A 13,935-nucleotide genomic window follows, 5' to 3' on the forward strand; every position below is an offset into this window, starting at 1 on the left:
GGCTGTGCGGGCTGACTCCTGAGACATCTCAGTCTTCTCCGAAGACGGGTGAACCAGATGCCCCAGAGGCTTGTGAGCTGATACCAACGATGGGTCCCCCATGGCCCAGCATGCCTGCAGCTGCCAAGAGCTGTGGCAGGGGGCCTGTAGGCAGAGCGGGGCTGGCCCCTGGGGGCGACTGGCCAGCTGCCTTGTGACCTTGAGCCAGCAAACTCTGCAAATGGGGCTCTCACAGCACCCCTTGCTCCTTCCTCAGCCAAACTGAAGCCAGCGCTGGGAGTGGTGGGTTGGAGGTGAAGGCTTTTAGCTCTGGCAGAGATGCCGAGCAGAAACCCAAGGCGCGTCAGAAAGCAGTTTCAGGAGATCCTTTGATTTAGGGAACAAGGTTTTGGCATCAAACGGCGATGAGAGAGTAGAGACGACCCGCCACGCGGTGAGACTGAACGCTGTCAGCCTCATTAATCTGATGCCTCCGTGTTCAAAGCCGCACCTAATTAGAAGGAGCCGTGACTCGCCCCCGGCTGGGTGGCCCATCGTTCCCACTGGACAAGTCGCACCAGGTGACTTCAAAGCGCGCTCCTCTGCGTCCCTCTGCCGAGCAGTGCCCACTAACCAGCGTTTAGAGCCGGGCTGCCCTGGCTGGCGAGCTTGGCTGCGCTTCGGTTGGTGCCAGAGCTGGGGGCCTCCACTCAGCTTGCTAGCTCCTGGAGGGACAGGAGTGCAGGCACAGGTGGGGGTGAGGGCTAGCCCTGCCTCATGGGGCCCAGAGGCCTGGAAGGAGCCAGAGAAGGCAGAGAAGCCACTGATGTCTCTTGGCCATACTCTCTCCTTCCTTCCTTCCCCTTCCAGGTAGGACTCCTCCTGAGAGGGCCGAGGAGCCAGCCTTGGATGCCCAGTCAGAGGTCACACTTGGTCTGGGGACACCCTGTGGGGTCTCGCTGAGTGGTCTGATCTGCAGGACTCTGGAGATATAGGGTCCCGCCTTCCCCTGTTTTGACCCCCATCCCCCACTGTGCCCAGGGCTCTGTACACAGCAGGTGCTCAGTAAGGGTCCGTTGGCCAGTGTAGCATTTGTCTCAGCTGGTGACTGCACCCTGACATGCACATCAGAGGCCACAGGCCAACAGTGTCCCTTGGATGCATCCGGTTGGAGTTGGGCAAGGCTCTTAGCATTGATGGCACTTCAGTGTGGAACAGCTGGGGACAGGGAGACTGGATTTTTGTCTGCCTTCCAGGATGGTCAGCTAACTGCAGTTGAGGCTAGAGACCAGGAAGGCACAGGAGGCAGACTCCGGGCAGGGAGCCTGAAAGAGCCCCAGACTGGCAGTCAGGATTCCAGGATCCCAAGCCTGCTGTTGCCGCTGACTGGCCACCTTGTACAGGTTGTCTGCCTTCTGCGAGCCTCAGTTTCCAAATCTGTGGGTTGAGAATGATTGCTCCGTCTTGTCCAGTTTCTTGGACTTCATACAGTAAGGCCAGATGGGGGACTAAGCCTGGACCTGCCCCGGCAGCTATCCAGGATACGGGGAGGTGGGGGGACTAGACACACTCCTGGTTTTGCTTGCACACCTCTGGAGGTGGGGCATTCTCCACCTTTTGAGGCTGCCATTTTCACTGCTGGGTAGTTGCCCTCATTAGAGTGGTCATGGTGTTAACTTCCCGGGGCTGCTGAAACAAACAGCCGCAAACCTGCTGCCTCAGAACAACAGGAATATCGTCTCTCATGGTTCTGGAGGCTGAACGTCTGAAATGAAGGTGTTGGCAGGGTCATGCTCCCTCTGAAGGCCCTGGAGGAGGAGGCTTCTTGCCTCTTCCAGCTTCCCAAGGTTGCTGGCAACCTTTGGTGTTCCTTGGCTCACAGATGCATCACGCCAGTCTCTGCCTTTGTCTTCACATGACATTCTCCCGTGTGTGCGTCTGTGTCCAAATTTACCTCTTTTTATAAAGACACCAGTTGCTGCATTGGAATCCACCCGAATCCAGTATGACCCCGTCTTAACTAGTTACCTCTGCAATTACGAATGAGCTCTTTCCAAATAAAGTCACAGTCTGAAGTTCCAGGTGGACATGAATTGGGGGGGGGCACAGTTCAACCCGGTACATTCATCTTCCTTCTCTGGAGCCCAGACATCCATCCTGTGACTTCACCCCTGCAGGTTCTCCCCCTGCCCAGTCCCCGCTCTGTCAGCCTCCTGTGCCCCAACCGGGTTCCAGCCCCGCTGTGCCCTTGTCCGCTCTTTGGGGCATACCGGCTTGCTGGTGTCACAGACACTTATCTGGCCGAGGGCCTGTCTTATCTCCTGGGCTTTGGAGTCTCTCCTATTCTTCTCACCTCTTAGGTTCAGAACTCCCAGGGCTGCGCTCCGGGACTCAGCCCTGGTCCCACCAATTACCAGCCGCCTTGATGTGTAACACTATAAACCCCTTCACCTCATTATAGGAAATTTCTTTTGAATGGCTTTAAAAACCATCTCATTACACAGGAAGAACTGTAATTACCTTGCTCAAGATGGGGGTTCTGGACGAGCTGGTGCCTGGCGCTGTCAAAACCGCGGGACAGGGTTCCCGACTGGCTAGTCTGGCCAGGAGGCTGAGCTCCTCCTCTCCCCCATTTAATCCTCTCGGACCTCTTGTCTCCTGGGATCTGGGCACCCTCGTCTCTGTTGGTGGCCCCAGGAAGTCAGAGCCTCCCACAGAAAGACAGAGTTGCAGAGGGCCCTGGGCTTGGATTGGTGCTCATGTGATGGTCAGAGCCCCCCTAGCTGTTGTCGGGGACTGTCCAGCCTCTTCCCAAGCTCACCCTCCTGGAGCCTGGTGGAGCTTGCCTGGTGGTCCCAGAAAATCGCAGCCGGGGGAGACTCCCGAGGTCAGTAGGTCCAGCCCCTGCCCTCAACCCCTTGCTCAGCCCTCTCCCCCACCCCCTGGCAGCCTCCTGAGAAGGGACCCCAGCCCATCTTCCTGGGATCGTCTTCCCGGAATCAAGGCTTCTGTCCAACCTGTTTGGGAGATTTCCTTTGTGTCTGGCTAAAACTCCTGCTGCCCCAGTGCTCACCTGATGTTGAGCTCCTCTCCCCCCCCCCCCCCCCCCGGCTGTGTGACCTTGGGCAAGTCACATGACCTTTTCGAGCTTGTTTCCTCACGTGCAGAGTGATCAGGATTGTTTCTTCTTCAAGGGTCATGGTAGGCATGGGCTGTGGCCATGGGTGGGGGATGCCTGGTGTTGGGCACATAGTGGTAAGAAAACCCATGATGCTGCCCTTGCCCCAGGGGAGGCTAAGAGCAGCTCAGTGTCCCTCAGTGGCCCTGGGTAGGTGGGGCTCTCCTCCCCTGTGCCCCTCCCCCTCCCCTGCCCAGGGGGTTATGTGTGTGTGTTTTGGGGGGTGGTTACAGGGATGATTGCTTCCCTTTTTCTTGATCCCCTTCCCAGCTCTGCCCAGGCCAGAGCTGTGGTTACAGTGGGGGCCACTTCCCAAGCCTTACCCTCTCCCGAGGTGGCCAGCATGTGTCAGGGTAGCTGTAGAGGGAGAAATGAGGGCCTCAGGGTGCCCCTCATGGGAGATAACCCCCGTGGGGCTTTTTTTGTTGTTGTTGTTGCTGTCCTGACCTTTTCAGTTTTTGGCATGCTGATAGGCTGCCGGGACGAATTTGGTCCTCACTGACTAGTTAGGTGGGCCATGGTGAGGGGCTGGAGGCGTGTGGAAATGTCAGTGATGTCTGCAGAGCCTGGCAGAGTGGCTCCCTCGGGAGAGGGGCCGCTGTGCCTGTGTAGGACAGCTCTGGAGAGAGACCTGGTTTCCCAAACCATAGACCTGCTGGTCGGGGGTTGGGGGGAGGGTGTGTGTGAAGAGGCCCCTGGGAGGGAGGATAGAGCAGTCGAGGTTTAGACCCTCCCCAGCCTCGTCAGCACAGATGCCTTCCTAGGGAGCGTTTGTCTCCAGGATCCCTTCGCCCCCTCCCAGTCTGGCCTAGGTGGTCCCGCTTGTGCCCCCTCAGCCCTGGACTGCCACCACAGCCCATTCAGGACACTGGAGGCCCTGCATAGGCGGCTGGAAGGAGTCACGTTTGTGTGGGTGCCTCTCCCCAGAGCTACTCAGGGGACCGACCACGCTGGGCTTATTCACTTGGCACCCCCAGTGCCCAAGCAGTGCCCGCTGCCTGGGGCAGATTTATGCAGAGATCGAGTGATAGGAGGGTTGGGCCTCATGGCTAAGTCTCCTTGACCAGACCAGTGAACCCTAGGGGCAGGGGCCCTGCCTGCCTCTGAGACAGGCTCATCTGAGGGCAGGAGGTGTCTCCTCCCCTGCCGCCCTCCTCCCAGACGTCTGTCCCTTGGGCCTGCCCAGCGATGGAGCAGGAGGTCCCAGTGCTCACAACATGCATGGCCATGGTTTGCTGCAGGCCCTGCTCTGCTCAGTCCCCAGCTGCCCTGTCTCCCGCAGGGGGTCTGCATGGCGTCCCGGCACAGCCACCACCATGGGCGCAGGCCAGGGAGGCAGAGCCGTGCCTTTTTTTTTTTTTAAGATTTTATTTATTTATTTGACAGAGGGAGACATAGCAAGAGAGGGAACACAAGCAGGGGGAGTAGGAGAGGGAGAAGCAGGCTTCCCCGAGGAGCAGGGAGCCCGACATGAGGCTCGATCCCAGGACCCTGGGACCACGACCTGAGCTGAAGGCAGACGCTTAACGACTGAGCCACCCAGGCGCCCCAGAGCCGTGCCTATTTGAGTGTCTGCGCCTGCCAACATCCTCTTCTGGGACTCCAGATATGGCTTCTGGGACTGCCTGGCGAGGCAGGGAGGGCAGACTCGCCCCTGTCTGCTCCTGAGTGATGAACCTCAGGCGGGATTCCTGTTTATTGAGCACCTCCTGTGTTCCAAGCATGGCAACAAGGTAGCTGTGGCCCCTTCCCTTACGAAGCTCACAGGTTTGGGGGGATGGAGGTGGGACAGATAATAAACAAGTCAACAAACAAATAGATGTATAATTGCAAATTTTGACAAGTGGTACAGGGGAATGATAGAGAATGCAGAGTTGGGGGTGGCCCACTGAGACAGCACAGTCTGGGAGGGCTTCTCTGAGGCAGTGTCTCATCCCATAATCGGATGGTGAGGAGGAAGCTGTGTGCAAGGAGGGGTGAAGAAACCTGGAGGAACCTTGGTGTGTTGAGGAGCTGGAAGAAAATTCATGGAATGGGAGGAAGAGAGCCGGAGGAGGTGGGGTCAGGGTAGGTGGCAGGGCTGACCCACAGATTGTGCCTGACCCATCAGGCACAATCTGTGGGCCATGGTAAGGAGGCTGGGTGCATCTTGTTCTAAGAGGAAGTTAATGGAGGGTTTCCAGCAGGGAAGGGATCTCATCTAATTTAGGGCTCAGTGATACTGCCCTGCTCGCCTTGTGGGGGACATTGGAGTGGCACAAGGACAAAGGGTATATCCAGCAGGTGATGGTGGGCCCTGCTGGGGATGAAGGTGCAGAGAGAAGGTTGGGTTGGAGACACATTCAGGACTTGTGCTGGGTCAGAGGGAGGGAGTTGGGAAGGAGTCCCAAGGGCTCCTAGTTTTCTTGTGTGCACAGCTGGGCCAATGGTGGAGATATTCATAAAAACAGGGATGCTGGTAGAGGAGCGGGCTTGGGGGAAGAGGAGGGATGAGGTGTTTGTGGGATATCCGGGGAGTGGGGGAGATGGCAGGGATGTCAGGATCTTCATGGTAGCAATCAGGTGACTAACATATTCTTATCACCATTTTACGGATGATGGCTCTGAAGCTCAGGAAGGCCACACGTCTGGTCTTGCTCAGCTGGGATATGAACCCAGAGCTGTCCCCTCTTGAGCTGACCCCCCAAACTTGTGTAGTCTTCTGTCTGAGAAGAGCAGTGCTTTATCTGAAAGGATGAGTTGTGAGTGGTGGGATTTTAGGTGTGGGTGGGCAGGGCATCTCCCAGTGTTGCCACCTTGGTCTTCACCCAGGGCTACACCTGGGTTCACTTTCGGACTCTCTCCCCAGTATTACACTTGTAGTGCCCTTTATCAGGAGGCCTTAGCTGCCCTGGGGAGGGTTGGGGGCAGCTCAGCTCTGTGGCCCCATTATGCCAGGAGGGCATCTCAAAAAGTCTTTCAATTTTTGAGCCTGAGAAGAGGTCTCAAATCAGCCCTGAGTTGAGGCAGAGGAGCCCAGGACAGGGTGGCTCCCTGGGGCTCTGCCACCTCCTGTTCCCTTCCTGGGCCTGGGAGGGGGCTTAGGGCTTGCCAGACCCCCATCTACTGGGGCCCCTCCTCTGCTGGCTGGGTTGGGCAGTCAGAGGGCTGGTAGAAAAAGCACTGGACCAGGATGGGAGTCCTGGGGCTGCCATTCACCCCTAGTGACCTCAGTGTCCCCACCTGGACGGAGAACCCAATGAATGAATGAGTCCTAAGGCCTTCTCCCTCAGGCATTCCAGGATCTCCATCGTCTGAGGTCAGAGAGGAAAAGGCTTGGACTGTGGAGTTGTGGTCAGGGGACAGAACTGGTTAGGGGGCCTAGAAAACATAGCCAGGGTGATGGATGCCGAGCTAGTGGTGGGGTGGTGGTCGGGGGGCAACTTCAAGGCAGAAGGCAGCAGCATGGGCTGGTGGGGTAGAAAGGTGGGGGAAGGTCTGGGGAGGGACAAGGGACTAGGGGGCACACACAGACATGAGCCAGTTCATATGACGAAAGATTAACCCCGCAGGTTCTCTGTAAGAATATGGGAGTGCAGCAGCTCTCTTTAGAGCCAACTATGACATTGGCCTCTGGTGTGGACTGGCCACAGTAGCTGGTGACTGGGTCAGGGCTCAGTGTGTGACCAAGGTCAGGGCTCCTGTGAGAGCAGGATCAGGGATCAGTATGTGAGCAGGGTTGAGGCTCAGTGTATGACCAGGGTCAGGGCTCCTGTGAGAGCAGGATCAGGGATCAGTATGTGAGCAGGGTTGAGGCTCAGTGTATGACCAGGGTCAGGGCTCCTGTGAGAGCAGGATCAGGGATCAGTATGTGAGCAGGGTTGAGGCTCAGTGTATGACCAGGGTCAGGGCTCCTGTGAGAGCAGGATCAGGGATCAGTATGTGAGCAGGGTTGAGGCTCAGTGTATGACCAGGGTCAGGGCTCTGCCTGGTTCTCTAGGTGGAGTCCCACCAGGGCAGACCCAGTGCCCTCCTCAGCCATACTCCCTCTGAGCTCTCAGTGCTCATCTCCCCCCATGGGGCTTATTATTTAAGTGCCCAAGGCTGACGTCACTTACTCTGGGCCTTGGTGTGAAAAAGCCAAAGCCCTGGCCAGGAATCTGGTTATAATGTCTGGAGCCCCTCCAGAACTTACCATGTACCAGACACTGTGTGTGTGTGTGTTTTATTCTCCCCATTTGATAGACCAGGAACCTGGAACTCAGAGGTGAAGGGACTTTCTGAGGTCAGCCAGCTAGTTACGTGGTTGAGCTGGGATAAATCTCTCTGTTCCTTTCCCCCTTTCCAGGCTCCCTCAGCATCCCTCCCTGGGGCAGAGAGGGGCTCAGCAGAATTCTTCCCGCCCAGGCCCCCCATGGAATCTTATTCTCTTTTCCATATACACTGGGGGCTGTCAGTTCAGCCTTCCTCAGGCTGAAGCTCCCTGGGCAGGCCAGGTGGGGCTGAGGATGGACTAGGAGACCCTCCTCCAAGGTCCAAGGCTTATATATAGGCAGGTCCTGTCCTCACAGCAGCTGGGAATGGGTGGGGCTTGTTGGTGGGGGCCCAGAAAGCCCAGGAATTTGGCTTTGCCCTTTTGTTGGAAGGGAAGGGGACAGACTGAGTGGAGGCATTTGGAAATCATGGTCCTGAATTTGAGAGCTTTGGAGGGTCCTTCCCAGCACCCCTGACATCACCGCTACAGGCATTTTCCTCTTCTGCCTCCAGGAAATAGTGTGACTAGGACCCCCCTGCATCCTGTAGGCCTGGACACCTCACACTACAGAGGGGGTCACTGAGGGCCAGAGAGGAGAGACATTTGTGCCAAGACACATGGTATGTTAGTAGAGAAGAGGGACCAGCACCCCAGGGCCCTATCCCTCACTGCCAATATTCCTCGATGTTCCCTCTCCCAGGCTCAAAGCCCTTGGGGAAACTGAACGCCCACGAGCCCACAGAGCAATCACATTCTAACAGTGGGATTCTGAGCACTGGACCAGCTGTTCTCTTGGGGCTTCCTGACCCTTCTCAGACATTTCTCAGTGATAAGAGTCTGCCCGTTTGTAAGTCATTTGGACAGTTTCATGGGAGAGGAGTGGTCCGGAATTTGAGTGAAGTCCCAGGAGGGAGGGTCAGCAGCAGCCCCTTGCATGGCTTACCTGCCCTGTGAGATGGAAACCCCAGCAGGCCTGTGAGGTGGACAGGACCATCTTGTGTTCCAGCGGGGGCGTCTGCAGCTCAGGGGGGTAGAGTGATGGGCCTAGAGTTTTCCAGCCAGGTTCTCACCCGCATCTGCCTGCTCTGAAGCCAGTCCCCATTATGTACCCAGACTGGGGCATTAGAAAGGAGAGAGGGTGAGAGTTCCCTGCCCTTAAGAAGCTGTTGAGAGAATGAGATTGAAGTCAGAAAAGTAGAAGGGAGCAAGGGCTCCATTAGTGCTGTGTGCACGGATCGCAGCCGTGCCAGGAGCCCAGGAGAGGCGAGTGGGGAAGGCTGGGTGAAGTTTAGAATGAGGACGGATTGCTAAGGCTGTGGGTATAGGGCTGGGGGCCAGGAAGGCTGCAGCCAAGAGCTGTCCAGTGCTGAACAAAACCAGGTCCGTAGGGTTTGTCTGCAGTTCTTCCTGGACACCTTGGAGTATCCCTCCTTATGCCTGAGCCTCAGTTTGCTCTCCTGGCAAATCGAGTGCTGCTATCTGCATCATGGCCTTGTTGAGAGGATAAGGGACAGCCATCGAGGATTGTGCTGAGCTCGCAACCTGTAGTCGATACAGGCATAGGGAGGGGTGGCTTATTTGGGGCCTCACCACCTCTCTTAGGTGTCCGCCAGCCTTTAGGCCTGGATACCTCATGTGGCAGACAGGGCACCCGGGGACCAGAGAGGGAAAGACACTTGTGCCAAGAAACACAGTGTATTAGGAGAGGAAGGGGCCATCCTCAGCATCCTCTCTCCCACTGCCAGTATTCCTAGATGGTGCCTTTCCCAGGCTCAGAAGCCTTGTGGAAACTGAACAGCTCTGAGGACTCAAAGGAATGGTGCTCTACCAGTGGGAGTCCATGCGCCGTGACTTCTGTTCTCTTGGGCCTTCCTTACCCTCTCCCTGCACTAGCCATAGCCCCCAGGTGGCCTTGTCATAGTTCTGGGCTGAGTTTCATCTCCCCTTAACCACACTTCCTCGCCCACCGCCCCCCCCCCTGGCCCCATGCAAAGATCCTTCTCAAGCCCTGTTGGCAACATAAGGCCTCCTAGGTGCCCCATCTCACCAGGAAGATGGGATGCTTTTGGGGAGGGGTAAGTGGGGCAGAGGGCTGCTGGAAGTCAAAGGAGAGACCTCTGTCACCCTCTCCTGCCTCGTCTTCTCAAACTGCCTGGCCCCCTGCCAGCTCTGGGTATGGGACAACTTGCAGCACTGGGAGGGGTGTCAGGAAGAGTCCGCCCCTAAAGACCCCTCCTGGGCCTGCTGATTATGCTTTGACGTGCCTTCCACCGTCAGCCCCATGAGCCCTTCTGGCCTTTGGCACCTCCTGGTCCATGAGGAACAGACAGTCCTAGGTGAGTCCCAGCTCAGCCACTCCCAGCTGTGACCTTGGGCAAGGGGCATTACCCCCAGGAGCCCGTTTCCTCATTAAGTGGGAATAATCATACCGACCCGGGTTGGTGTGCAGTTCCAGCACAGACACACAGCGAAGGCCACGGCTGCTTTTCTCCTCTTCCCTCTCCCTTCACCCCTGCCTGCTTAGAGCCTGAGAACTTCTAGAACCTGGAGTGTGGGTGAGGTTGGTCCTGTTCTCTTGGGGCTTCCTGACCCTTCTCAGACATTTCTCAGTGATAAGAGTCTGCCCGTTTGTAAGTCATTTGGACAGTTTCATGGGAGAGGAGTGGTCCGGAATTGGGAGGACCACTCCTGACCATGGGAGGACAGCATGGGGGAAGCTGCAGGTATAGGGCCACACTCAGCACCAGTGTTTTGTACACCATGAGGGCCAAGCTGAACTGCCCCTGCAGACGCTGTGTAGCCTCTGACCTGGCTCTGGAAGCGTCCCCCCTGCAGCCCCCAGCCCCATTTCACTTACCCAGCTCAGGAGGGCCGCTTAGAGTGATGCCGCCAACACTGGGAACTCGCAGACCTTGGCCACTAGTGACACCCACCTTGCCTGCCGCCCAAGCCCTAGATCCCAGTCGACCCTCCACAAGCCAGTCCAGTGAAAGGGAGTCTAGGAGCAGGGCAGGCTCAGCCTCATCTCTACCTCAGTCTCTCTGTGCACCAAGTGCTCACACAGAGCCTGGCACATATTTTAGTGCTCCACATGCTTTAGCTATTTTTATTAGTAGTAGTAGTAAGAGGAGGAGGGGGAGGATAGCAGTCCCGTTTCATGGAAGAGCAAGGTGAGGCCCAGAGCAGTTAAAAGCCACCACCTCTGTGAAGCCTTCCAGGCTCTGTCCCTTCTCCCAGAAGTGGCTCCTCCTTCCTTTTGACTTCTTGCAGTTTCTTTCCAGTGCTCTAGCTTGGGCAGGGCACACAGTGGGGTGGATTCCAAAGTGGGGAAGGGGTAGTTTGGAGGAGCAGCTCCCCAAGGCTCTGGGTGCTATCAGGGGGCCTGCAGCCAGGAGGCCCATCTGCCCAGGGACCCTACAGTTGGGTGCACCCCAGCCCCAGCTCGCACTCCCCTTTACCGGCTCCCCTGCCAGCACCGCCTGACTAACAGGTGTGGTGAGAACCGGGCCGTCCCCCCGGACAACCTTGGCCTCTGCCGCATCTGCATGTCTGCTCCTGGGGCATCTGCCCTGTCCTCCTATGGAGGTCCACCTTCCTCTTAGCCCCCTCCCCAGCGGGCAAGATTCTGATCGCCTTAGTTCACTACCAGCTGGTTAGCAGTTAAACTCAGGTCAGTAAAAGTTAATTGAGCAAAAGTGTGTGCCAGGCACTGGGGCTCCTGTGAGGACTGGACTCCAAGAGGCCCCGCCGCCTGAGAGGGGAAGGGGACAGTCGTCTGGGTGCACCTACCGGGCACTGGGAACTGCTCTCCCTACCTGAGCACCTGAGAGGCGGGTGCTGCCCGGGCTTACCGATGAGGAAACTAGGGCCCAGGGAAGCAGGGAACCTGCTTGCAAGTGCTTGGCATGGACGGGCTGGCCTTGGGGCCTCCCCTGGGACCAGAATGGGGGAGTCGCTCCGGTGCTGACCCAGGTGGCTTCCATCAGTGGCAGCAGAAGCTGGAGGCAGTTAGGCTGCTCTTCGCTTTTCCAGACACCTGGCTGGGCCCTTGGGAGCCTACACTCTGGGGAGACTCTTAGCACCCCTTGAGCATAGGGCAGCCTGAGGCCACTGCACAGGGCACCTGCTAGGGCGGTCGTGGGGCCTGCTCTTCCCTGCTGGGGCTCCCTGACTCTCCCCTCCCTGTAGCCATCTCAGGGGGCCCAGGAAGCTCTTACCCTCTGGCCCTGCCCGCGTGCCCCCTCCTCTCTCAAGTGGGCCTGAAGGCCCAGCCGTTCCCTCTCCGTGCCCCATCTGCTCTTTCCGGCCTCCTGCCCACAGAGGAGATCGGTGCTTTGCACTGTGAACCTGCCTCCTTTCATTTCATACTTTTTCTCCGGCTTCCCACCCCATCGGGGAAGGAGAGGTGCTTCTACTCCAGACTGAGTCTCATTCCTGTCCTGGCCCGCGAGCCAGCCCTTGTTGTCAGGCCTTCCCCTTCCACAGCTCCTTTGTGGCTTTTGCTCTTAGCCGTTCCCCAGTTCTGGAGGATATGAGTGCCCCGAGCCAGTGGCCATCCCCGGTCAGCCCTGCAGGCTGCCGGGCTGTGGTCTGAGCCCCGCCCCAGCTCTCACCACTGGAGACTGGCAGCAGCTGTGGATGCCCACCCACGCCGTGTGGCCGTGGAACTTCCTGGGCAGCACTCCTGGGTCTCAGTTTCCCATTCTGCTGAGTAAGATCGGAACAAGGCCCGGAACATAGCGGGCGCTCAACAAATTCTTGTTGAATTAGTGAACTAAGTAACTCATCCCTGGCTCATCTGGCTCACCTGAATGTTGTGTGATCAAGGCAACTCCTGGATTTAAAAAGCCTTGCAAAGTTTGACAGTGTTGTTTGGACAGGAGCATCCATCATGCTCGGTGGGACACTGCTGTTGTCTTACCGCGGTGTTAGAACCACGGCCTTCCCTTGGCAGATGCAGCCTCCGGAGTCCCTCATGCATCCTCTCCTCCTTTCCAGCCCTTTGCCTGCCTTGGGCCCCAGCTTCTCTCCCCTACTCATTGCCTGAGTCCTGCCTCAGTCACTGCTTCCTATCTTCTCCTGTGTCCTCCGTTCTCGACCCGGGGGCAGCTGGGGTGGTATTTCGGAAGCACAGATTGGGGCCTGTCACGCCCCACTTGAAACCCTTCCAGCTGCTCATGGCTCCCGGGCCGAGAGCGAAAGCCCTGTCTCTGCACACGAGACCCTCCCCAGGGGAGAGGAGCTGTGTCCCTCCATACCCGTCTTTCGTACCCCTGGGCATTGGCACAGGCTGCCCCTCTGCCTGCAGGACCCTTCCCCATTGCTTTCAAACCCGGTTCCTTTTCCCTCAAGGCCCTTCTCAAAGACCCTTCCCCTGGATTGGGGGCCCCCGGACCCTGTTTCCCCAGCAACTTGGGCTCTCACTCTCACACAGTCCCTGAGTCGTTGTCCCTTATCTCCCTGTGGGCCCCCCCTACGCACTTGTCCCATTAGACTGTGAACTCCCTGATGCAGGATCTTGGGAATTTTTGTACCTTTAGTTCACAGAAAGCGTTAGAGAGCATTTGCTGAATGAATCAAGGAATGAATCAAGGAATAAGTTGCCCTCGCCTGCTGTGGGGACTCTGGGCTGGGCCTTTGGGTCTATAGTGGGGTGTGGGAGCACGCAGCAGCCTCTACCTACCCTCAGGGTGGCCTTCCTTTCTGATGTCCCACTGGGGGTAGTCACTGGTTCTGGAATCACCCTCAGAATGGGCCTTCCTGGCCCAGCCACGTGCCTTGAGACAGCAGTAGCTGGATCTGCAGTGAGGGGTCCTGAGCTGTCCCAGGGATTTCCTGCAGACTGAGAGTGGCGCAGGAATCCTGAAGAGCCAGAGGGTCTGCAGCATCTCCCCACCTGGCTCTCAGCCCTCCTGCCCTGTTCCCCACCCAGCTAGAGCCATTTGGCCCTTGCCCCCTCCCAGGTCAGCCCTGCCCCTCTTGACCCCTAAGAGTCCTCCCAGTCTGAACCTGCAGCACCTCAGCCCTGTGCAGGGAACCCAGCACCGAGTCCCGCCTCTGTGCTGCTCTGACCCGGCCTCAGCCCTGCCTTGGGCCCTGACAGTCCTGCAGACGGTCTGCCCACCGCTTTGCTCTCACAGACTCATGTCCTGGGGTTTCTGGCTTTCTGGCTCCGCTTCCCTGGTGCTGACCACCTTCCCCCGAGTGTCACCTTCCAGGGGACCCAGCCCCTGCCTCCGAGCCTGCCGAATCTGGGCAGAGTTTGAGGCTCCCTGTCCGAGAAGGGGGCCTGGGGAAGATGGGAAGGAGGCAATGCTGCCCCGGTCTGAGGGAACCCCTAAGGCACACAACCGCTAGACACTTGGGGGGGAGCCCAGAAGGTGGGTTTCTGGGTTTCTGGCTGGAGGAGATACCCATGAGTGGGGTTCCTGGAGGGCATGTTTCCTGGAGGAGGTGCTGGTGCCCAGTGGGGAGTGAGGAGGAGGAGGAGGGGACTTGGAGGGGGAGGTCCTCACCAGTGGGTGGATCAGCATGAGTGAAATCG

At 57.8% G+C, this 13,935-nt stretch overlaps 1 protein-coding gene across 5 annotated transcripts in view; it reads left to right on the forward strand.

Moving 5' to 3' along the window:
- LINGO1 (leucine rich repeat and Ig domain containing 1) overlaps nt 1-13,935 on the forward strand; it is a 189,732-nt gene that overhangs the window by 92,804 nt on the left and 82,993 nt on the right. The gene's annotated exons all lie outside the window — the stretch shown is intronic.

The sequence above is a fragment of the Zalophus californianus genome, chromosome 6, assembly GCF_009762305.2.
Source record: "Zalophus californianus isolate mZalCal1 chromosome 6, mZalCal1.pri.v2, whole genome shotgun sequence".
In the NCBI taxonomy this organism is placed as follows: Eukaryota; Metazoa; Chordata; class Mammalia; order Carnivora; family Otariidae; genus Zalophus; species Zalophus californianus.